Source organism: Oncorhynchus mykiss, chromosome 8 (assembly GCF_057628025.1).
Source record: "Oncorhynchus mykiss isolate SJ-2025 chromosome 8, ASM5762802v1, whole genome shotgun sequence".
NCBI lineage: Eukaryota > Metazoa > Chordata > Actinopteri > Salmoniformes > Salmonidae > Oncorhynchus > Oncorhynchus mykiss.
This window is the reverse complement of record NC_143029.1, coordinates 34,094,731-34,118,576: the sequence shown is the minus strand read 5'-3', so window position 1 is coordinate 34,118,576 and position 23,846 is coordinate 34,094,731. Positions and strand designations below refer to the sequence as shown.

General features: G+C 41.1%; 1 protein-coding gene and 1 pseudogene across 1 annotated transcript in view; one reads left to right on the top strand and one right to left on the bottom strand.

Moving 5' to 3' along the window:
* The window catches only part of LOC149981507 (uncharacterized), a 41,707-nt pseudogene extending 22,004 nt beyond the window's left edge, over window positions 1–19,703 (bottom strand).
* Window positions 19,704–21,672: 1,969 nt separating this feature from the next.
* Window positions 21,673–23,846, top strand: part of vsnl1a (visinin-like 1a) — a 61,291-nt gene continuing 59,117 nt past the window's right edge. The window contains exon 1 of the mRNA XM_021612387.3: window positions 21,673–22,184. The gene's annotated coding sequence lies outside the window, so the exon portion shown is untranslated. The remainder of the gene's footprint in view (window positions 22,185–23,846) is intronic.

Below are 23,846 nucleotides of genomic sequence, written 5' to 3'. Positions count from 1 at the left end.
GAAATACTAGCTAGTGATGTTATAATGCTATTTAGAAAATATGATTATATTAAATGAATGCACAATTAATTACGATAATATTTTTGTAGATTACTATTTTAATGTTTTGGCATTATAATAAGTAGTGTGAAAATATATTTAGAAATGTTCATGGATAACATTAGCAGTGGAGAGGAAGGAGAGGAGGAAGACTGGATAGGAAGAAGAGTGAAGGAGATAGGAGGAAAGGTAAAGATATAGTTACAGAGCCTGCCAATTTATTATCCCAAACAATGTTTTTAAGATAAAATACAAAAATGAGGCAAGCAATGGGAATCTGTTAACCAAAATATTTTATCTAATAGTATGCTATTTATTAATACAGATTGGAGAGGAAGGAGAAGGAAAAATGAAGGGAGTAAAAAGAGTGAAACAAGGAGAGTGTAGAAGAGTGAGGTGGAAAGGTGAAGAGAAGGATAGGAAGAAAGAGAAGGAAGACGAGTGAAGAAGAGAGGAGGAGAAAGATTGGAGGAGAAGAAAAAGTTGAGAGTAAGAAGAGTGACACAAGGAGAGTGAAGAAGAGCAGACAGAGGAGATGCAATGACTCTTTCCGAGAAACGGAAATGCACTTACGAAAAACATGATGAGAGAATTTCCATTTATACGCTCAGGTGAAGATGCTAGAATGGTTCACTGCACCCTTTGTAATTCCACTCTTTCAATTGGCAGCCGGAGAAGAACGGCAGTGGTAGAACATCAGCAGACGAAAAAGCATAAAGCCTCTCTGATTGGCCGTGTTGGTATGCCCTCTGTCACCACATTCTTCAAGAAGGTAGAGCCTTCAGGAGGGTGTCTTTGCATACCACACTATGCAACACAGTCATAGTTACAGATCTATGGACTGCACAGCACAACTGACACGGAAGCTTTACGAGTCAAAGTTTAAGTTCTAGGACAATATGTGAAGCCATAGTGTTAGCACCATGGGCAACTACTTTGGTAACACAGGACCTAGACCAGGTTGAATTTATGTCCCTGTCCATTGATGCGTCCAATCATTGACATGTAAAGCTGCTGCCAGTAGTTGTCAGATATTGTAAGATATATGATGGCATTACATCTGTGGAAACAAAACTGCTTGATTTTGTTGAATTGAACGGAGAAACAGCAGAGGAAATTGCAGCTGAGGTCCTAGTGGTCATCCAAAAATGTAACCTGGAAAACAGTCTCTGCCGACAACAAATATCAACTTTGGAGACTGAATAGGCTGGGGAGGGTCAATGTCCATACCAAAGTTAAAAATGCTCTGCAGTGGGAGGTGATTGACTTAGGTTGTCCTGCCCACATCATTCATAACACGGCCAGAACAGCTTTGGATGTGATGTTGAGTACCTGCTCACAAAGATATTTGGATATGTTCATATTTTCACCATCAGAGTAGAAAGACTGAAAGGCTTTTGTGAATTTGTTGGCATGGAGTTCCATTTTAGGACACAGCAATGTTCGCCTGGCTGTCCATGCTCCCTGCTCTAGCCTTTTGTGACTAGGGGGCAGTATTTTCATTTTTGGAAAAATACCGTTATTTTGTCAGGACAAGATGCTAGAATATGCACATAATTGACAGCTTAGGATAGAAAACACTCTAAAGTTTCCAAAACTGTAAAAATACTGCCTGTGAGTATAACAGAACTGATATTGCAGGCGAAAGCCTGAAAAAATTCCAATCCGGAAGTGCCTCATGTTTTGAAAGCGCTGCGTTCCAATGCGTCCCTATTGAGCAGTGAATGGGCTATCAACCAGATTACTTTTTCTCCGTATTCCCCAAGGTGTCTACAGATGTGACATAGTTTTACGCATTTATGTTGAAGAATACACGTAAGCGGCTACATTGCGCAACTGGTCACCTGATGGCTCCCAGAGTGATTCTCGCGTAAAATACAGAGGTAGCCATTATTCCAATCGGTCCTACTGAAAAACCAATTGTCCCGGTGGATATATTATCGAATAGATATGTGAAAAACACCTTGAGGATTGATTATAAACAACGTTTGCCATGTTTCTGTCGATATTATGGAGGTAATTTGGAATATTTTTCGCCGTTTTCGTGACTGCAATTACCTCAGCCAAACGTGAAGAACAAACGGAGCTATTTCGCCTACAAAAATAATATTTTTGGAAAAAAGGAACATTGGCTATCTAATTGGGAGTCTCGTTAGTGAAAACATCCGAAGCTCATCGAAGGTAAACGATTTAATTTGATTGCTTTTCTGATTTCCGTGACAGAGTTACCTGCTGCTAGCTGGACAAAATGCTATGCTAGGCTATCGATACACTTACACAAATGCTTGTCTAGCTTTGGCTGTAAAGTATATTTTGAAAATCTGAGACGACAGGGTGATTAACCTCTAGCGTCGAGCAAACCCGTATCCGGGAGCGTAATCATAGCCTCAAGCTCATTACCATAATGCAACGTTAACTATTCATGAAAATCGCAAATGAAATGAAAGAAATATATTCACTCACAAGCTTAGCCTTTTGTTAACAACACTGTCTTCTCAGATTTTCAAAATATGCTTTTCAACCATAGCTACACAAGCATTTGTGTAAGAGTATTGATAGCCTAACATAGCATTGAGCCTAGCATTCAGCAGGCAACATTTTCACAAAAACAAGAAAAGCATTCAAATAAAATCATTTACCTTTGAAGAACTTCGGATGTTTTCAATGATGAGACTCTCAGTTAGATAGCAAATGTTCATTTTTTCAAAAAATATTATTTGTGTAGGAGAAATCGCTCCATTTTGTTCACGTTTGGCTAAGAAAAAAATCTGAAAATGCAGTCTCTACAACGCCAAACTTTTTACCAAATTAACTCCATAATATCGACAGAAACATGGCAAACTTTGTTTAGAATCAATCCTCAAGGTGTTTTTCACATATCTATTCGATGATAAATCATTCGTGGCAGTTGGGTTTCTCCTCGGAAGCAAATGGAAAAATACACGCAGCTGGAGATTACGCAATAATTGCGACGGAGGACACCAAGCGAGCACCTGGTAGATGTAGTGTAAAATGGTCAATCTTCCAATGATATGCCTACAAATACGTCACAATGCTGTTGACACTATGGGGAAACGACAGAAAGTCTAAGCTCATTCGTGACCCATTCACAGTCAGAGACATTGGAACACAGCGCCTTCAAAATCTGGGGCACTTCCTGTTAAAAATTTCATCTTGGTTTCGCCTGTAGCATCAGTTCTGTGGCACTCACAGACAATATCTTTGCAGTTTTGGAAACGTCAGAGTGTTTTCTTTCCAAAGCTGTCAATTATATGCATAGTCGAGCATCTTTTCGTGACAAAATATTGCGCTTAAACGGGAACGTTTTTTTATCCAATAATGACCACCCCCAGAGTTCCAAGACGTTAACAAAAGGCTAAGCTGTGTCTCAATATATTTCACTTGTGATTTTCATGAATAGGAATATTTTCTAAGGAATATTTATGTCCGTTGCGTTATGCTAATTAGTGTCAGTCGATGATTATGCTTCCTCATGCGGGATGGGGAGTCATTAGAGGCTAGAAAGAGTGCTAAAATTGTATGTGTCATTGAAATCCTTTTTTCTTTCTGAAGACAAATGCCCTGTTGTCCTGCGAACAATGTTCGAAGAACCACTGACTGAACTTTGGCTGGCCTTTGTCCATGGAAACCTGACCTTATTCAGTGACACGATCAAGATGCTTGAAGGCCGGACCGCTGTGCGGTGGAATCAGCTACAATTCTGAGAAACGTTGAGGCAAAATTGACTGCAAGACGTGATGACAGCTTCATTCCAGTTTTGGTCAGAGGACTTCTGAGAGAGCTAGAGGAAAATGGAGCAATGTCTAAAGAGAGCTTTCTCAAAACATCCCAATCATTCTTCACTACGGCTATGAACTACTTGCAAGCATGGGGAAAGCACACAGATAATCTAAAAGATTTACATCGTCTCCTTTTAAAAAGGCAACCTCAGCGTGAAGAGATCCAGAAGGCAGCAGACACACTGCAGGAAAAATGCCCCAATGTGACCATCAATGAGGATGCATTGTGTGATGAGGTTACTGGCCTGCAAGAGTTCCTAAAGGGGGGATCACTTGAAGAATGGAAAATGTCTGAGACACTGCTTAGTCAGAGATGGAGCACGGTGGTTACCCACTTCAAAGAGAATGATATCCCACACCCTAACCCGTGGCTAGATTAGCGTCTGTTGTCATGTGCTTACCTGAAAGTAATGCACCAGTCGAGAGAGTGTTCTCCCAAATGAATGATATATGGACAGCAGCAGGAAATAGGTTCACTGTTCCTACCATCAAGGCCATGCTTATTGTGAAGACAATAACTTCAACCTCCCCTGCCAGGAGTTAATGGAGAAGCTGGCTAAAGACAGAGAAATCCTGAAGAAAATACATTATTCTGAGAAATATGCAGGTTAGGTTGGTATACGTATATTATGTAGTTACCAATCTCATCAGCATCTTATTTCTTTATAGATGTTAAGTATTTCACATAGACTATTGTCTGTTTTTTCAATTTTGCTCATGTTCTCTTCTTTTCTTAGTCTACCCAGACTGCCAGGACCACTGAATGGCTGTTTAGATCGGACAGTTCTGTCTTGTCTGTAGTATTTCTGTAGTATAGTTGTTTCCTCTGTCACCGTGTGCCTGTTAGACTAAATACATGAAACCGGAAATGTCCCCCTTTTTTTTTTCATAGATAATAACATTGGATATTTTAATTATATATTGACCGCTGAACTGGAAATGTCCCAGGTTTTAATTTCAGAAATCTGGTCACCTTATGATATCCCCAAATGGCATAGTGCTTCTGGCTGGACACATCGTTACTCAACTAACCGTCTTGACCATATTATTCTAGCTGATAGTGTAGCTAGCAGTAGCCTACATCCCTGCAGTCTTGGCCCAGCGTGAATACAGACATAATCCCCTGTGGTGACACAGTGTAGCCAGCTCATTAATATAGTTTGCTCTCTCTCTCTCTCTGTCATTTGCTATTGAAATAGATTACAAATGAAACTAATCTAGCTACACTCAGTGGACACCTTCCTAATATTGAGTTGCACCCCCTATTGCCCTCAGAACAGACTCAATTCTTTGGGGCATGGACACAACGTGCCAAAAGTGTTCCACAGGGATGCTGGCTCATGTTGACTCTAATGCTTCCCACAGTTGTGTCAAGTTGGCTGGATGTCTTTTCGGTCATTCTTGATACACACAGGAAACTGTTGAGTGTGAAAAACCGAGCAGCATTGCAGTTCTTGACATACTCAAACCGGTGCACCTGGCTCCTACTAACATACCCCGTTCAAAGGTACTTCAATCTTTTGTCTTGCCCATCCACTCTCTGAATGGCACACGTACACAATCCATGTCTCAATTTGTCTCAAGGCATAAAAATCCTTCTTTAACCCATCTCCTCCCCTTCATCTACACTGATTGAAGTGGATTCAACAGGTGAGGGATCACACTGTAGCTTTCACCTGGATTCACTTGGTCAATCTGTCATGGAAAGAGCAGGGATTCCTAATGTAATTTCCCTCTACCACTAGTCGTTTACAGATTAGTGCTCCATTCCTTTTTTTTTATACTCCAGGCAGAATGTATGACTAAATAAAGTTTGTAGCGGTCGGCCATGATGTATCATCAATAATAACATGTGACTGTTTACATGCGTTGAGAGTTATGTGTCCCATCCTAAATACTAACTATTGGCCCTACACATTAAAACATCATGTTTTATGGGTGTGACATGGACGTCTTAGCTACATGAGGTCAGATCTTTGAATGATTTTCACAGGTAACGCTGACAGTATATAAGATACTTAGCATGTTGATCTGAAATCCATCTTCCATTCCAGATATGAATCATTCAGCACAGCTTGAATACACAGTGTATAAATTATAATGATGCACAATGTGTGGGTGGGTGGCATACAAAATAATACAACCGTCTGTACTAAACAATTACAGTGGCTTAATAGGTGATTTCGCACCTATCACCTAGGCCAGTGCTAAATTATCAAACCCACGCTCCTTCCCTTGATTCAGACTAGGGATGCACATTTCGGTCAATTTACCTGCTGACTAACTGACCCTCATAAACAGGTTAACAAACAGTTAGATTTGTTCCTAACAGTAAAATTAGATGATCAACAGAATATACTATACATACAAGGAAATTACATTTTTCATCAAGAGTTTAATGGAAACTTGCAACAATAGCAAGCCTATCATCTCACAGCCAAACGTCTATATTATTGAACATGTAACTCCTGTAAAGAAGCAGCCGATGTAAAACGTCATTTTCAAACATTTGCCAAAATGTAAACAGCGCACTTGATGCGAGGGATTCCTTTTATTCTCAACAATGAAAGAAAGTTGATATGAAAACCAATAGAACTGGAAAGTGGTTTCAATTATAAAACGATTAAATAATTGCCTCCGCATTTCTATGGTGGGATTTTGGCTCGGCTACAAGGTAAGACATGCCTCATAATATGAAGTTACACCTTCAGGTTTCAAACAATGAAGTATGTTTTTTTCAAAATACATAGGCCTATAGCCTCCAGCTCCGATTGAAAAGTGGTGGGGAGGCGTTGATAGCCTGCCTACCTTGCCTATGCACTGGAAGGGCGAATGCGTAGGCAATAGAAAGCTGGGATCGTCCTCTCTTTTTAATCGTGGCCATCAAAACCAGGTTTTTAACACGCAATTTCTTTTAGAATTGTTGCTGCAATGACTCTACACATGTTTCACTCCAGCAGCATCCAGCTGTATTGTTGTCTGACAGGTGATATTTCCGCTGGAAACTAGGCTCTGTATGCTGTGCAAGTGTGATAAATAAGATGCATGACGACTAATGAAAAAACACACCAGCGCCAATTGAATTCACAACATTATGCAAATGAACCTATAGACCGATAAGCATCACCGGTCAAATGTATTTCCAGCGGCTAACCATTAACGGTTCATCGGTAACCTAATTCAGACTGAATGCACCTCATCTGGCCTCTTGCCTCACTGAAATTACAATCCGTTTGTTCCCGCAAATTGGAAGTAGCCAGTGTAATGAAAAAAGTTACCAGCTAGTGGGGTGTAGGGGCACATGGGGGAATGCCCCTGCCCCGGATATGTTTTGCCCTATACAAAATCGAATTTGGTGGCATCTGATGCACCCCAATTTGTTGAAGTCAATTAAGTTGCCGGTCACATAAGGGTTAGTAGTCAGCTATTTGGCTGGCAGCTGGGGCTTATTGAACACACTGTACAATCCATACATAATTAGAATTTAGAATGTAGAATTGAGGTTAGAATCTGCCCTGAACACAATAACCTATTTAATTGTATATGCTAATATGAGTGCTTATGGATAGTGCTGATTTTGTAGTTTTTTGTATGACTAATTTCCTTCCCACATACTAATCAGGGCTTTTGGAATCAAAGCCAACTCTGAATGCAATATAATACTATCATACTGTATAATGCTCTGTTCAAGTCCTCTTACCAACCAGATGCTTTTTAAAGAGCACATAATGCTGAATATCATAATATCATACAGTAATATGATGGGGGTTATTATTGTTCCATACCTAGGTTACTCTCTACAGCCAACATTACGCAGCTGGACGAGATGCAGTATCATTCAATCATTCATTCAGGTTTGTTCTTCTGTTGCATGGCTAAATTGCCCTGAGAATCAACTTGTGCGCTGAGGTAAACCCAATGTGTATTTTTCGATGTCGAGTCGATGATCTGTTCAGGGACTGTGGAACACAAATTGTTATTGGGCTAAAGGCTAGGCCTATTAACACCAACGTAATGTACAGCTATTCCACATGAACTACTGTACACTGTGATTCTCATGGGCTAGAAACTTCAATAACAATTCAATACTGTTACTGTTTTGTTTCATCTATATTATGTGATCAAGGATTATACAGTATATTGCTATGTTTCATATGTTATGTGATTCAGAATTCCAATGAATTCTATGATTCCACTCCGTCGCTATAGATCAGAGTTTGGCACAAATTCTCGAATTCCTATGGTCAGAAATGGCATGATAACGTACTAGTCTACACAGTTGCTGTTTTCTTACATATACTAAATAATATGAATCATGGGCAGAAACTCACTGTTAACCACACTAAGGTACAGTTACATTTTTGTTGTTGTTATACTTGACATATGAGATGCATCAACTATTGCAAACTCTGTCAACCATGCCAACGGCCATTTAATGATGACAGATACCCACCCGATGGTTTAGATTTGTGCGCATTAGATGCTGTAGTTTGTTTTGCTGGTTGAAAGAAGAGATAAAGCGGATGATGCAATCATCCTTCTTCCATTGAAGAAACAATCTGTGATCTATCCGTCTTCGCTAGGCCTTTCTATACTCATTAAAGACACGCGGTCCCATTTTTATGATACAGTTGACATCTATCTGCAAGGGGGCCGGATATGAAGGTTAAATAGATCCTTTTCAAGTGTAAAATTAAATCAATGTAAAGGCTGCTTTCCCTTGAAATTCATCACCATGAAAATAGGGAAGAGGTGAGATGACGTCTTCGTTTTAAATGACGTCTTCGTTTTAACGACTTGTCGGCGATTACCACTACATTATCAATTAAGAAAAACAAATATTGGAGGAGAGAACTTCTCGACTGTTATACGGCATATGCAAAGTCTCTATCTGCATGTTGCAGTTTCGAGTCTACTGGTGCCTTGAATGCATCATATCAATTTTAATTATAACAAACAAGTCTAAGTGCGTCTAATCCTTACATTTTTGGCCTTGAAAGAACATAATACCGCCTGCCAAGTTCCATTGTCAGCATTAAGATCCTGGATCCTGGGTTACATAACTATTGGAGCTCATCATTGCAGTAAATTAATTACATGGGGGGGGGGGCATCTTCTCAGGATTCAGAGGAGTAATTTTCGAAGAACTTCAAAAGACAGAGATACATTCTGGCTCTGTGTGAGTCTTTGAAGTGTTTCTCACTCCCACCCAGAGTCGTAATATCTCTTTCATGTCACAGTCAGAGGCACCAGACTCAGCGGCTTTAACGAAGCACAAACCTGACCATTCATGTCACCAGAAAACTGAAAACCTGGCAGAGTACTGACCAGAAACAGACAGTTTTAGGCCTGTATGTAACCTTTATATAACTAGGTAAGTCAGTTAAGAACAAATTCTTACTTACAATGACAGCCTACCAGGGAAAAGTGGGTTAACTGCCTTGTTCAGGAGAAGAATGACAGATTTTTACATAACCCACAGAGTCTCTGTATGGAAGTGGGATAGCTTGTCAGATGAATCCTACTTTTCTTGTATTTGTGCTTTGGAGGTATATGAAAATCTGTCATTAGATGTTTCAGAGAGCCTTAAGAGAGAGAGAGTTTGGTGAAAGAGTATACTTATATCACCATGGAGATTATTTTACACGGATGCTGAACAAATTACGCAACCAGATATCTCTCCAGCTACAGTACCTTAAAGGTGACAAAGTAATCAACCTACAACATCTCACCGATGCCCATGTAATTTATAGCTACACCGATAGATACACATTGGGAAGTAATTTGACTTAAAATGACCATAGGGTCTTCTGTTCCCTGACGGTTTGGTATGTTCCTGATTGAACATTATGAAATATTTGAACTTTTGTTGCTAAATCCATACCAACCTCATTTTGCAACGTCATGCACAGTCTGTCTCGGTTGTTCAGGAGCGGCGGGCAGACGGTGGCGCCTGGAAGGAACGACTGCCAGCCCCTGAGGCGTACTCGACTATTATTGTTACCACCATTACATTTCCCCACAGACATTTTTCATTGCCAGCCTCATCACCCGTGTGGCCTATCCCAGACTAACATTGGAAAATCCACAAAATCTTGATTATAGAGGAGTCTGTAGCGCATTATCCGAAAACAGACAAATTAAAACGTTGATTCGAGATTGGCTTGTTTAAAAATGATTTGCGTGTTCTCGGGTAGTGTGAATGGAATGAAACATTTTGTCAGTATGTGATAACCATACATATGTAAGAGAGAAGAGCTTAACCTAGGGATATATCAAGTACCTGAATTGCATGGGTATTAAGTACTTTCTCTCTTTGAAATGTACATAAATATCCTCTGGTGAACATGTATTTTCATAACTTAACTCCAAGCCTCATACAATAATGTAGCACAATCATTCAATAACCTGTGTGGCTCAGTTGGTAAAGCATGGTGTTTGCAACACCAGGGTTGTGGGTTTGATTCCCATGGGGGCCAGTATGAAAATGTATGTACACTCTGGATAAGAGCGCCTTCTAAAATTCAAATGTGAAATGAATTTTAAAATACATAAAACTTCCGTCAATTAATACTCTGAGAATTGAAATAAATAGCAAAATAGTAACACACTATTCATAAAATACTACATAAATACATCTTATGAAGTGCTCATTTGAAATAAAGCAATAAATACTATCTTATACTTTCAATAAATAGCATGGCGTTGTAGTTAAACCCAGAAATACTATACCATAAACCTGATGGTATTTCATGTGTTGAGGGCTCACTTGTAAAAGAGACCCGGGTCTCAATGTGAACTTTACTGTATAACTGAAGATTAAATACAATTTAATGAGGCATCATATCCACCATAAATACATGTCATCAAGTGCTCACTTGGAGCAGTGGTGAAGTGGTTTAATCTTAGACTTCCAGGAGAGCCCAACCCTGATGAGATGTGTGTCCATTTTTAGAGGCTCCTAACCTCTTGGACTGCTGCTGCTCAGGCTGTCCTTAATTATTATTATTATTTTTCAATTTTTATTTCACCTTTATTTAACCAGGTAAGCTAGTTGAGAACAAGTTCTGATTTACAACTGCGACCTGGCCAAGATAAAGCAAAGCAGTGCGACAGAAACAACAACACAGAGTTACACATGGCCTAACAACACAGAGTTAGGTCATAATAGAAAAGTAATTACAATTTAGCAGATTAACACTGGAGTGATAGATGAGCAGATGGTGGTGTGTAAGTAGTGATACTGGTGTGCAAAAGAGCAGTAAATAAAAACAAGATGGGGATGAGGTAGGTAGACTGGGTGGGCTATTTACAGCCTATGTACAGCTGCAGCGATCGGTTAGCTGCTCAGATAGCTGATGTTTAAAGTTAGTGAGGGAAATGTCTAAGTCTCCAGCTTCAGCGATTTTTGCAATTGGTTCCAGTCACTGGCAGCAGATAACTGGAAGGAAAGGCAGCCAAAGGGGGTGTTGGCTTTGGGGATGACCAGTGAGATATACCTACTGGAGTGCATGCTACGGGTGGGTGTTGTTATCGTGACCAGTGAGCTGAGATAAGACGGAGCTTTACCTAGCATAGACTTATAGATGACCTGAAGCCAGTGGGTCTGGCGACGAATATGTAGCGAGGGCCAGCCGACTAGAGCATACAGGTCGCAGTGGTGGGTGGTATAAGGCGCTTTGGTAACAAAACGGATGGCACTGTGATAGACTACATCCAATTTGCTGAGTAGAGTGTTGGAAGCTATTTTGTAGATGACATCGCCAAAGTCGAGGATCGGTAGGATAGTCAGTTTTACTAGAGTAAGTTTGGCGGCGTGAGTGTAGGAGGCTTTGTTGCGAAATAGAAAGCCGATTCTAGATTTGATTTTGGATTGGAGATGTTTGATATGAGTCTGGAAGGAGAGTTTACAGTCTAGCCAGACACCTAGGTATTTGTAGTTGTCCATTGTCTATTCTAGGTCAGAACTTTCCAGAGTAGTGATACTAGTCGGGCGGGCGGGTGCAGGCAGCAAACAGTTGAAAAGCATGCATTTGGTTTTGCTAGCGTTTAAGAGTAGTTGGAGGCCACGGAAGGAGTGTTGTATGGCATTGAAGCTTGTTTGGAGGTTAGTTAACTCAGTGTCCAAAGAAGGGCCAGATGTATACAGAATGGTGTCGTCTGCATAGAGGTGGATCAGGGAATCACCCGCAGCAAGAGCGACATCATTGACATATACAGAGAAAAGAGTCGGCCCGAGAATTGAACCCTGTGGTACCCCATAGAGACTGCCAGAGGTCCAGACAACAGGCCCTCTGATTTGACACACTTAACTCTGTCTGTGAAGTAGTTTGTGAACCAGGCGAGGCAAACCAGCTCGGAAATTGGATTGCACAGCAGAGAAGGTACGGTGGGATTCGAAATGGTCAGTGATCTGTTTATTAACTTGGCTTTCAAAGACATTAGAAAGGCAGGGCAGGATGGATATAGGTCTATAACAGTTTGGGTCTAGAGTGTCACCCCCTTGAAGGGGGGGGATGACTGTGGCAGCTTTCCAATCTTTAGTGATCTCGGACGATACGAAAGAGAGGTTGAACAGACTGGTAATAGGTGTTGCAACAATGGCGGGTTGGGGTAGCCAGGAGGAAAGCATGGTCAGCCGTAGAGAAATGTTTATTGAAATTTTCGATTATCATGGATTTATTGGTGGTGACCGTGTTGCCTAGTCTCAGTGCAGTGGGCAGCTGGGAGGAGGTGCTCTTGTTCTCCATGGACTTTACAGTGCCCCAAAACTTTTTGGAGTTAGAGCTATAGGATGCAAATTTCTGTAGGCAAATTTCTGAAGGCAAGATAAGGATACAAATTGTATACTGAACTGTACTTATATGTGTATGAACAGGCTACCCCCTGCCGTGTACAATATCTAGGTCAAACTCCAATTACTGGGCTAAGATATGTTAGAGAGCTGCTGTTGATAGCCTGATGTTCCAAGAGGAGTAAAAGTCCTCAGTAACAATGACTGAAACTCCTTCAACAAATATATACTGTATATACAGTGCCTTGCGAAAGTATTCGGCCCCCTTGAACTTTGCGACCTTTTGCCACATTTCAGGCTTCAAACATAAAGATATAAAACTGTATTATTTTTGTGAAGAATCAACAACAAGTGGGACACAATCATGAAGTGGAACGACATTTATTGGATATTTCAAACTTTTTTAACAAATCAAAAACTGAAAAATTGGGCGTGCAAAATTATTCAGCCCCCTTAAGTTAATACTTTGTAGCGCCACCTTTTGCTGCGATTACAGCTGTAAGTCGCTTGGGGTATGTCTCTATCAGTTTTGCACATCGAGAGACTGACATTTTTTCCCATTCCTCCTTGCAAAACAGCTCGTGCTCAGTGAGGTTGGATGGAGAGCATTTGTGAACAGCAGTTTTCAGTTCTTTCCACAGATTCTCGATTGGATTCAGGTCTGGACTTTGACTTGGCCATTCTAACACCTGGATATGTTTATTTTTGAACCATTCCATTGTAGATTTTGCTTTATGTTTTGGATCATTGTCTTGTTGGAAGACAAATCTCCGTCCCAGTCTCAGGTTTTTTGCAGACTCCATCAGGTTTTCTTCCAGAATGGTCCTGTATTTGGCTCCATCCATCTTCCCATCAATTTTAACCATCTCCCCTGTCCCTGCTGAAGAAAACCCAAACCATGATGCTGCCACCACCATGTTTGACAGTGGGGATGGTGTGTTCAGCTGTGTTGCTTTTACGCCAAACGTAACGTTTTGCATTGTTGCCAAAAAGTTCAATTTTGGTTTCATCTGACCAGAGCACCTTCTTCCACATGTTTGGTGTGTCTCCCAGGTGGCTTGTGGCAAACTTTAAACAACACTTTTTATCGATATCTTTAAGAAATGGCTTTCTTCTTGCCACTCTTCCATAAAGGCCAGATTTGTGCAATATACGACTGATTGTTGTCCTATGGACAGAGTCTCCCACCTCAGCTGTAGATCTCTGCAGTTCATCCAGAGTGATCATGGGCCTCTTGGCTGCATCTCTGATCAGTCTTCTCCTTGTATGAGCTGAAAGTTTAGAGGGACGGCCAGGTCTTGGTAGATTTGCAGTGGTCTGATACTCCTTCCATTTCAATATTATCGCTTGCACAGTGCTCCTTGGGATGTTTAAAGCTTGGGAAATATTTTTGTATCCAAATCCGGCTTTAAACTTCTTCACAACAGTATCTCGGACCTGCCTGGTGTGTTCCTTGTTCTTCATGATGCTCTCTGCGCTTTTAACGGACCTCTGAGACTATCACAGTGCAGGTGCATTTATACGGAGACTTGATTACACACAGGTGGATTGTATTTATCATCATTAGTCATTTAGGTCAACATTGGATCATTCAGAGATTCTCACTGAACTTCTGGAGAGAGTTTGCTGCACTGAAAGTAAAGGGGCTGAATAATTTTGCACGCCCAATTTTTCAGTTTTTCATTTGTTAAAAAAGTTTGAAATATGCAATAAATGTCGTTCCACTTCATGATTGTGTCCCACTTGTTGTCGATTCTTCACAAAAAAATACAGTTTTATATCTTTATGTTTGAAGCCTGAAATGTGGCAAAAGGTCGCAAAGTTCAAGGGGGCCGAATACTTTCGCAAGGCACTGTATATATATATATATTTACAAAAGACTCCCTGCGAGTGGCTTGCTATTAACTTTCATTTCCATAGTGTGTGTGTGTGTGTGTGTGTGTGTGTGTGTGTGTGTGTGTGTGTGTGTGTGTGTGTGTGTGTGTGCGTGTGCGTGTGCGTGTGTGTTACCTACTGGTTCAGGCATGGGAGGAACATGAAGACAGGAGACCACATATTGCATCTCTTTTGCCTGCTCCCTGGGGTAGACACAAACATTGCCAATCCAATAACAAAACCATCATGTTAAGGCGTTCATGTTAAGATAAGATAGACCAGGGATGGGTAACTTTGATAGGGTGGGGGCCACAAAAACAAAAAACAATTTATCATGAGGGGCCGCAGTTGCTCTGCGTACCCAAATGAAGCACTACGCAGAAATCGCTCCGCAATTTCCTGGTTGCTAAAATTCTAATAGTTCGCATGATTTCAGTTTAGGTGACAAAACCACCATGTATAGTATAATGTAGAGAATCGTTGTACTATCTAAACCGCTGTGAAATATATCTTCCATAAGCAAAAATATTGTATTTTCAGCTGTTTGTAGCTTGTGTACAAAACCGAAAGTAAAAAACGCAAAAACAAAACTTAGGAAAGGGAGCCATAGAAATTTCAATGGGAATTGGGTCGGGATGCCAACAAAGTTACATTTTGAAGCTTTTAAGCAGCTTTGCCGCAATTATATATATGTTGCCATGGGGTGGAGAGAAGATTTAGCAATTTCACAATTAATTTCATGCAATTCTACTTATTTTGCCATGGGGCGGAGAAGAAAATGTGCTGTTTTACAGCTAATTTCCTGCAATTCCACAAATCTTTCCATAGGGTGTAGAGAAATGTTTGTAGGTTTTAATAAAATATTGGTGAGACTGACTAACATTGGTTACACAGCGGTGTGCGGGTAAAATCACTGGGGAAGCCAACCCATTAAAAAAAAGGCATTTTACAACCTGTGTTGTGATAATTGTGGTGTTTGCTCTATAACCTGTTAGTTCATCTGCCTTGCCAATGTGATTTATAGGCCTAATGGCCGAGACAATAAGAAGACACAGCAGCAGAATAAATTCAACCACACCTTTGTTTCATCACAAAACCAGAGAGCAACAGTTACATGACCTGCATACAGCATGGTCAAGCAAGTTAATGACATTTTTTGACAATTAAACAACCATTGATTTAGAACCACGGAGAGTTACTGCAAGTCGAAAAGATAACAGGTCCTGCCTCCACTATTTCAACACCATTTCAAATTCAACATCACCAAATCACCTTCCCTTGACACTGTTTTTTGGTGCTCCAGGACCATCCACAATTGAGCTCACTCAGTTTAGCTCAACTCTGATTGGCTATTATTATATATATTTTTTTATTAAGGGAGGCCAAATGCTCACTGGCTTCCCTTGCATTCAATGCTACAGGCAGGAACAACGTGATATTCTTTTTGACCAGACAGCATCAGATAGATGGGCTACACATGCAGTACGTAGAAAGAGGGGCGTTTTTTCCCTCACTCGGATGCTTTCTCTGGTGAGATACATTCAGCTTCTTGCAAATTGAAGGAAAATTATAAAACGCAGAGAGATGAAAGATCATTTATTTTCTATGTTTTTTTTTTGGTAAATGTTTCAGGGAAGCCTAGCATCCTTTGGCATCTGTGAATACACTGACTAACAAATTCAATGGGGGTCCCCCGATCTGTAATTCGACCATGATTACCAAGTTTAGATAGCTGGCCGCTAGAGTAACTCGGTTGATCCGAGGGCCAAGAAAAGGGGGCCGCATGGCGCCAGTTGCTAATACCTGAGATAGACCATCACTGTCCCCACAAAAAAATATTTCTATAATGGTGTTGTAATGCCATAGCTGTAAGTAATTTTGGAACATGTATTGATTGTCTAAAAATTGACACAAGATGTGAGAAATAAAAAAATATATTTGTGTCTGATTGATGCAAAAAAAATGACAAGTACAATCCTAACTACTCAGTGATCGTTCTAGTTAGGGTTACATCATTTAGCTTGTTTTCTGAGACGTCTTTATGCAAGACAGTTAACTAATGAGTGAAGTATCAGACCAGGGCCTTTTGCTCAATTACAAATCACACCAACCTTTGTGCTTGACTGAAGAGTACATGAACTTCTCTCCCTCTGTGCAGTGATGGCTGCATTCAAGAGACACCTCCTGCTCACAGTCAAGGCCCCCAGCGGTACATGTGGTTTCTGGTTCAGCTTGATATATTTTCCATCTGTGGTCGTCATCTCCCAGTGATGTGCCTGCATCCTGGCTGCTTGGACGGTCACTCCTGCTCTGTCTAGAAGATGAGAGATGAGATAATACTTTATTAATCCCCAGGGGGAAATTAGTTTGCCATACTGCAGCCGTAATAAATTCCATAGAAACACTCAGGTCATTTTAAAGCAGCGTTGTCCTCAGCTCCAGGATCCCTAAAGCTCCACAGTGCAGATGTTGCTTCTTCCGGATGAATTCTCACCTGGCCCGTCACTGATCTCGAAAGACAAGCAGAGCTATTCCATGACCACGTCGAACCTCTCCTTCATTTCAAACTCTGGGAAGTCATGGGTTTCAGAGACTGGATGGATGTTGTTGTTAGAGGTGAAAGTGGGGGGTTTTGCCTGAGGGGGAGAATCAAACTTGGACGTTCCATAGAGAAGAGTAGAAGTCTGGCCAGGCTTTTCTGGACTCACTGATGGAGTGGAGATTTGGGGTGGGATAAAGTCGGGGACAGGGACTTCATTTAATCTGGTTTTTCCACAGTTGAAAAAGCCCCCCTCAGCTTTCTCTTGGCGTTGGTCCTCTACTTCCTCTGATGTGTCCTTGTTAACGCTCTCCTGATGGCATAGTGCCACCAGCACTGTGAAGTTGGAACTCAGTTTGAAATGCTTCACTGGGCAAACTGCTGAGGAGAGGGCTGTGCTCCAGGTTATTGGTGTCAAGGGGAGAGAGCTGGATATTTTCGAACGTTTCAAACCCAACGGGCACACAGTCAGACAGGATATGTGCCACAGATGGCATGACTGAGGCTGATCGGTCCTCCTCTCAGTCCCGTACTGTGTCATCCTCTGGGTTTGAATCTGATCCTGGGATGACAGCATTGTTGGGTACTGAGGTGAAAGGGACAGCATGATGGTTTTCAATCTTGAGAAGTGCTTCTGTTCTGTCATTGTGACCAAATGCAGGACCCTCCTTGGCGGCCTGCAAGAGAACAGTTCCAGGTGTAGCTTCTACAGGAAGGTGGAGTGTTGGTCGGTTGTCAATTTTGCAGAGTTCTCTTTCAGCCCAGTTGTTAATCCACTCACCAGTCAATGGTCCTATGATGCCTGTGTTTACCATGTCACTTCTAGGTATCGTTCCTGGTTCACTGAATCAACATGCAGGTCAGTTTCTGTAACATTGTCACTATTTTCCACCGTTATTCCATCCAGAACTGCGCACTCAGATGGGAAAATAACAGTCTCATGTGTCTTTAGGTAGTCTTGATTGGTGGGAACCTGGCCAGCTGGGTCCCATTCCTCACACGTGTGTTTTGCTGTGTCAGAACATGTTTCACTTCCCTCTTCAGCATCAAAACTCTCTTCGGGCCAGGAGTGCTGCTGAGAGGTGTCTCTCAATAATGGATCCCCTAGCTGTTCCACCGATAACTGACAGGTGTCCTCATATTCACATTTGAGTTAGGTTCCATTTTGAGCATCGAAATGACGAGCGTAGCATTCCTGACGTATTCCAACGTAGCATTCCTGACATATTCCGCAGGCCTCAAGGGGAAATATTGTGTTTATGGTGGGTGGAGAGGAGACGTACTTTCTTCAACTGGTTGAGATGATCCAATGTCTGCAGTCCTATCAGAAGTTTCTAATGACACTCTGTCAACGTCACAGCAAACTGCATGTTCGGCTAAACTCGTTGTGATCATCATCAGCTGGCTCTTGACTGAGGACAGTTGACACTGGCAGTTTCTGTGTTGTAATAATCCCCCAGTTCACACAAAGTTTCAGCTGTCACCGTGCCAACAGTGTGCCCCCACATTGCTTCACAGAGATCATTGTGCTTAAGAACCATATTGATCGCCCCATCACTCAGCATAGTACTGTCTAATACTGCATAACAAGTGACCGAGCTATCTACATATTCAACTACTGTCTCAGCTATAGCAGAGCTGTCATTATGCATTAATTCCTCTTTGTTAACTTGGGCGTTTCCTTCTCGATCACAAACCTTCTCTTTCACTTCTCCAATCCCCCCCCCCCCCCTCCTGTAAAGACATCTCTCTAATCACTGGGTAATGAGTAATACCCGGCATCTTTCTCATTGCTGATATTCTGATTAAATTCCTGTTCTTCCTCATTCTGAATCTGATGATTGTTTTCACCTTCAGCAGAGACTATACTGAAGCTATGCTGTAAATGGCTGAATTCAGAGGCAGGCTTTCACAGGTGTAATCGGGTCCTTCAGAGCCGTCACTCACACTTGAGCTGTGGTCGGTTACTGGGTCGTGGCTGTCACCATTTTGTTCTGTCACTGCTGCTTTATCTACTGAGGGACTGGTACCGGTGCGAGTGCATTCAAGTGATTTCCCAGACTGATTGAAACCATGACTTGAGGATGTATCAGTTGATGTGTCATCAGAAGTGTGAGACTTTTCTGACGCACACCCTGCTTCATCTCTAGGGTGAACGCTGTAAGAAGATGTGCCTGTTTGACTAAATGGATGCTGCTCTCACCTTCCCCTTGACGTAGGCCTTGAGCGCCTACTTCTGTAACGTGAGGACTGACGACACACAACCCTGCACTTGCCTGATTATCTCTGAGAGCTTGACTCTCCTCTGTTCCCATATCTTCACAATGAAATCCTGCCCATGTGTGTTTGACACATCTGTGTGTTTGACATATCTGTGTGTTTGACACATCTGTGTGTTTGACACATCTGTGTGTTTGACACATCTGTGTGTTTGACATATTCAACTCCATATGTTGTATCGTCCCGAAGAATAGGTCTACACTGAAGTGACGTGAAACCGGCAATGTTCTGGAAACTCAACAGTTGTGGGATGTCGAAATTTGGATTTGCCACTGTGTTTGTTTGCTATTGTGCAATCTGTCCGTGGTCGTTTAGGAGACAAAGGAGCATCGTCTTCCTCAAACAGAAAACAGCTATATTGTGTGTGTTGATCCATTCCTTTATCATCCACTAAACCTAAAGCGAAGACAGATTTACCGTCAACCCATGTTTTTACTCCGAGAACACACATTGGAGTGTTTGGCATGTCAAAGATGCAAAGATGTCAAAGATGCATTTTCACATGAGAATCAAACACCAATAGACTGACTAATGAGTTAATGATTTAAAAGCAAAGGGAATATTTTGTAGCTTCTTATTTCAATATGGTTGATGATATACATATAGGCTGTGTTCGAATACTCATACTAACCGCACTATCCGTACTATTTGTGATGTAAATTGAGTATATAGTATGCTTATTGTTCATAGTATGGATATACATAGTTAGTATGCCAAAAGTTCAGTAGACAACAGCTACATGTCTGTATCCTCAGTCATGTGAAATCCATCGAATAGGGCCTTTTGAATTCATTTCAATTGACACATTTCTTTATATGAACTGTAACTCAGTAAAATCTTTGAAATTGTTGCATGTAGAATATATACTTTTGTTCAGTGTTGCTAGGAGATAGCTAATAGTATAGAACCAAAGATATACCCAGCTAACAACAAACGTTCACACACATTTAGAGAACGTTCTCTTTAGAGTCTCTTTATGTCATTACCTAGTGTTTTCATAGGAATGTTCCAGTGATGTGCAAAGACTGCTTCCAAGAGACCATTCCCTTGATGCCAGACAGAACTTACTCCGAACATAGTCCCAGTCAATATTCACGTAACAACAATAAATTCCCCGCGACCACGCCCACAAATTGTGGAAAACCGACATTCTTTTCTATGGACCCCCATTGTAAAAGAGGCAACTTCGCTGTAGAGTTTTGTTATACCAAAATAACTAAACATTCCAAAAAGCTGCTGTGTTATTCAATGTACATGTAGCCAGGTAAAAAAAATCCTGATTTATGGTTTGCAATGCTCCCACATAGGGAATTAGAGCCTGCGAGAAAACCGTGTGAAATCTGTTCAGGAACATTAATAGTTACATCAATTGTTCTGTGTGTGTTTGGTGGGACGTTGCTGGAACATTCTCCTAAGCCACAGAAAACTGGACACATTAATGTTCTTGCAACGTTCCCATGAAACGTGTCTGTGTCTAGGACAATAAGACCGTTAGTTCTGAGAACATGGTTACCATGTTTTGGGTACGTTCTATTTGACATTGAGGGAATGGCCTCTGGGAAAAATGCCTTGCACATCACGGGAACATTCCTATTAAACCTCTTAAGGGAGGTGTTCTCAAACATTGTGGGAATGTTTGTTGTTCGCTGGGATGGTGCCAAATTCATGAGCCGTTTTAGACAGATTCTCTAGCAAGGTCACTTGGCTTCTCAGACAACTTTGAGAAAGTACTAGCTAGCCTAGCAAGCTAACTTCAGCTAGCTCCGTCAAATTGGCCTACAAATAGTTACTGAACACTCTCTGAGTGGTGCTGATGCTGCTGCCACCAGCTGTTTAACCTGGTCCTTGGTTACACCAGATATGCTATGAGAACAGGATAGATAAGTAGCCCAAATTTTGGTAGCCTTTAAAAAAGAAAAGCATAAAGAAATGCTTAGTTACATTATCACTTGTTCCAAGGTAAAAATCTGTCGTTCTGCCCCTGGGCAAGGCAGTTAACCCACTGTTCCCCAGGCGCCGAAGACGTGGACGTCGATTGAGGCAGCTCCCCGCACCTCTCTGATTCATAGGGGTTGGGTTAAATGCAGAAGACACATTTCAGTTGAAGGCATTCAGTTGTACAACTGACTAGGTATCCCCCTTTCCCTTTCCAATCAATTGCTGTTGTTTCTGTAGAAAGTAGGACTGGTTGGATAGCAATTGCTGGCAGATATATAATCACTATATGTTAGCAGATTGATTGCATGCCGTAGGCATTTTATATTCACAGCATAGCCTATATCTGTTGACAATGACCCTTGTAAGACTGTACATTTAATCCACATCAAAATCCACCTGCTCATTCTACTTCATAGTTCTGCATAACATAGGTGCAGCAGAAGGCTTGTTTCTTTCCTCATCTTGCGCAAACTCAAAAAGCACCCCACCAAAACAGTAGTCTTCTGCAATTATCAACCACTCTGTGAGGGAGACAGACAGAGAGAGAGAGAGAGAGAGAGAGAGAGAGAGAGAGAGAGAGAGAGAGAGCGAGAGAGAGAGAGAGAGAGAGAGAAACAAAGAGAGATAGAAACAAAGAGAGATAGAAACAAAGAGGGAAAGAGAGAGTCGTGATGCACACGGTCTGACGCTGCGCTTCATTGTATCCTCAGCGAGTGTATTAGTGTGTGTAGACAGTCCTGCTTGCTTGTAGCATCCTCGGAACTGCATCAGTGAATTTCGACTAGGCTCATTTCTTTCCAAGGAAACCTCACCACAGGGGTCGACAGAAAAGTAAACGTTTGACTAATAGCGTCTCTGTCCGCACATAACCCACTCTGAAGAAGAGCGCAAAGCCCCATTGACTTCGCACTCTTTCAAGGTAAATATGTTTTCTTTATTATGGATAGTGGTCAAATGCATTAGGGAAACCCTCCCTCTATTCCATTATGATTTGTATAGATACGCCATTCATTGCTAGACTCAACTGCATAGTATGCAGTATAATGTACTTAACAATTAGGTTAGTTGTCTTTAAAACAAAGTTGGAAATAAATAAAGACGTTTGCAGCATTAACATTGGGGAAGCATGCCCCATCTTCTGAAAATGCTAAATCATAATGGATCATCAGTACGACTACAAATCATCATTTTGTCATTTAGGCTATAGAAAACAGTTACGTCAGTTAGGACACTTTGTGACCCAAACAAATAGCCTGATACTGTATGTGGAGGGAGTGGGTTAGCTTAGTCCACTGGTGGATATTTCAGAAACAAAAGTATCAGGAGTCCAACAAGAAAAGGGCTACATGTCAATAGTATCCAGTTTGAGGTGCGTGCGTTGTCGTTTTCATTCATTTGTCAAATGCAATATATGACATTTTTTTTTTAAATGCAGCTGTAATATGGCATTTTCCTCTCAGCTTTCCTCCACTGTGGTTCTGATGTGTTTAGGAGATGCTGCCCTGCGACTGGCAGGTCGGTATGCGCTTGCTGGGCTGCACGCAGGGAACTATTTGGCCGATGATAATAGTTTAGTAACAAAGCATGCGTGGTGAAATAACGATAGAAACAATCCAACCAATGAAAACAGTTTTTTTTCAATTAAGATTTTTTTTTTTTTTTGTACAATGTGTTTAAATCATATTATGTTGTTTAAACATCTGAAACTGATATATTTTCTTGAAGCCATGCTCTTGTTTGTGGTGGTGCTAAGAGGTCATGATTGCAAGACCTGCAGTGCATATGACACATGTCATAGAGAGTGATTTTATGTAGGCCTATAGTACAACTACTAAGCATTTATTCATGTATACATGGCTATTGGTATTGTCCTGGGTTTTAACTCAAGGTCATTCCCTATTGGAAAATGATGGAAAAGGGACATGCTGTTACATAATGCGCCTGGCCAATGTACAGAGAGGTCTGCTAGTTCATATACTGTAAGAGAATCAACCAGTGACTATTCTTTACGAATAGGCCCCAGATCCTTAGAAACGCACTGTATGCAATTCGGTACTGCCTCAGTGTACTGACAAGAGGTTTTAATAAGTCAACATGCTTCTTTCTCTCAATGACCTGCAGACAGACCTCATGTGGCAGAGTTGCACTATCTGGGTCTTTTGTAATAATATGACTAATGCTACAGCAGTAGATTCAGAAAATGATTTCAGGGAATGATTTGATAAACTGGAACAAGTCACGATGAAGTTAAAGCATTGGCTAATATGTTTGTTAGCTGCCTTCCAGTTTGGAAAATTCAGTTTGAAACGTCTCTTCTCCTTCCTCCAGTGCCGCCTCTAGTCTTTTGGTGAACCAATCATATACAGAACCAGTCAAAAGTTTGGACACACCTACTCATTCAAGGGTTTTTCTTGATTTTCTTTGTTGCTATTTTCTACATTGTAGAATAATAGTGAAGACATCAAAACTATTAAATAACATACAGTATATGGAATAATGTAGGAACCAAAAAAAGTGTTGAACAAATCAAAATATATTTTAGATTTAGATTCTTCAAAGTAGCCACCCTTTGCCTTTCTGT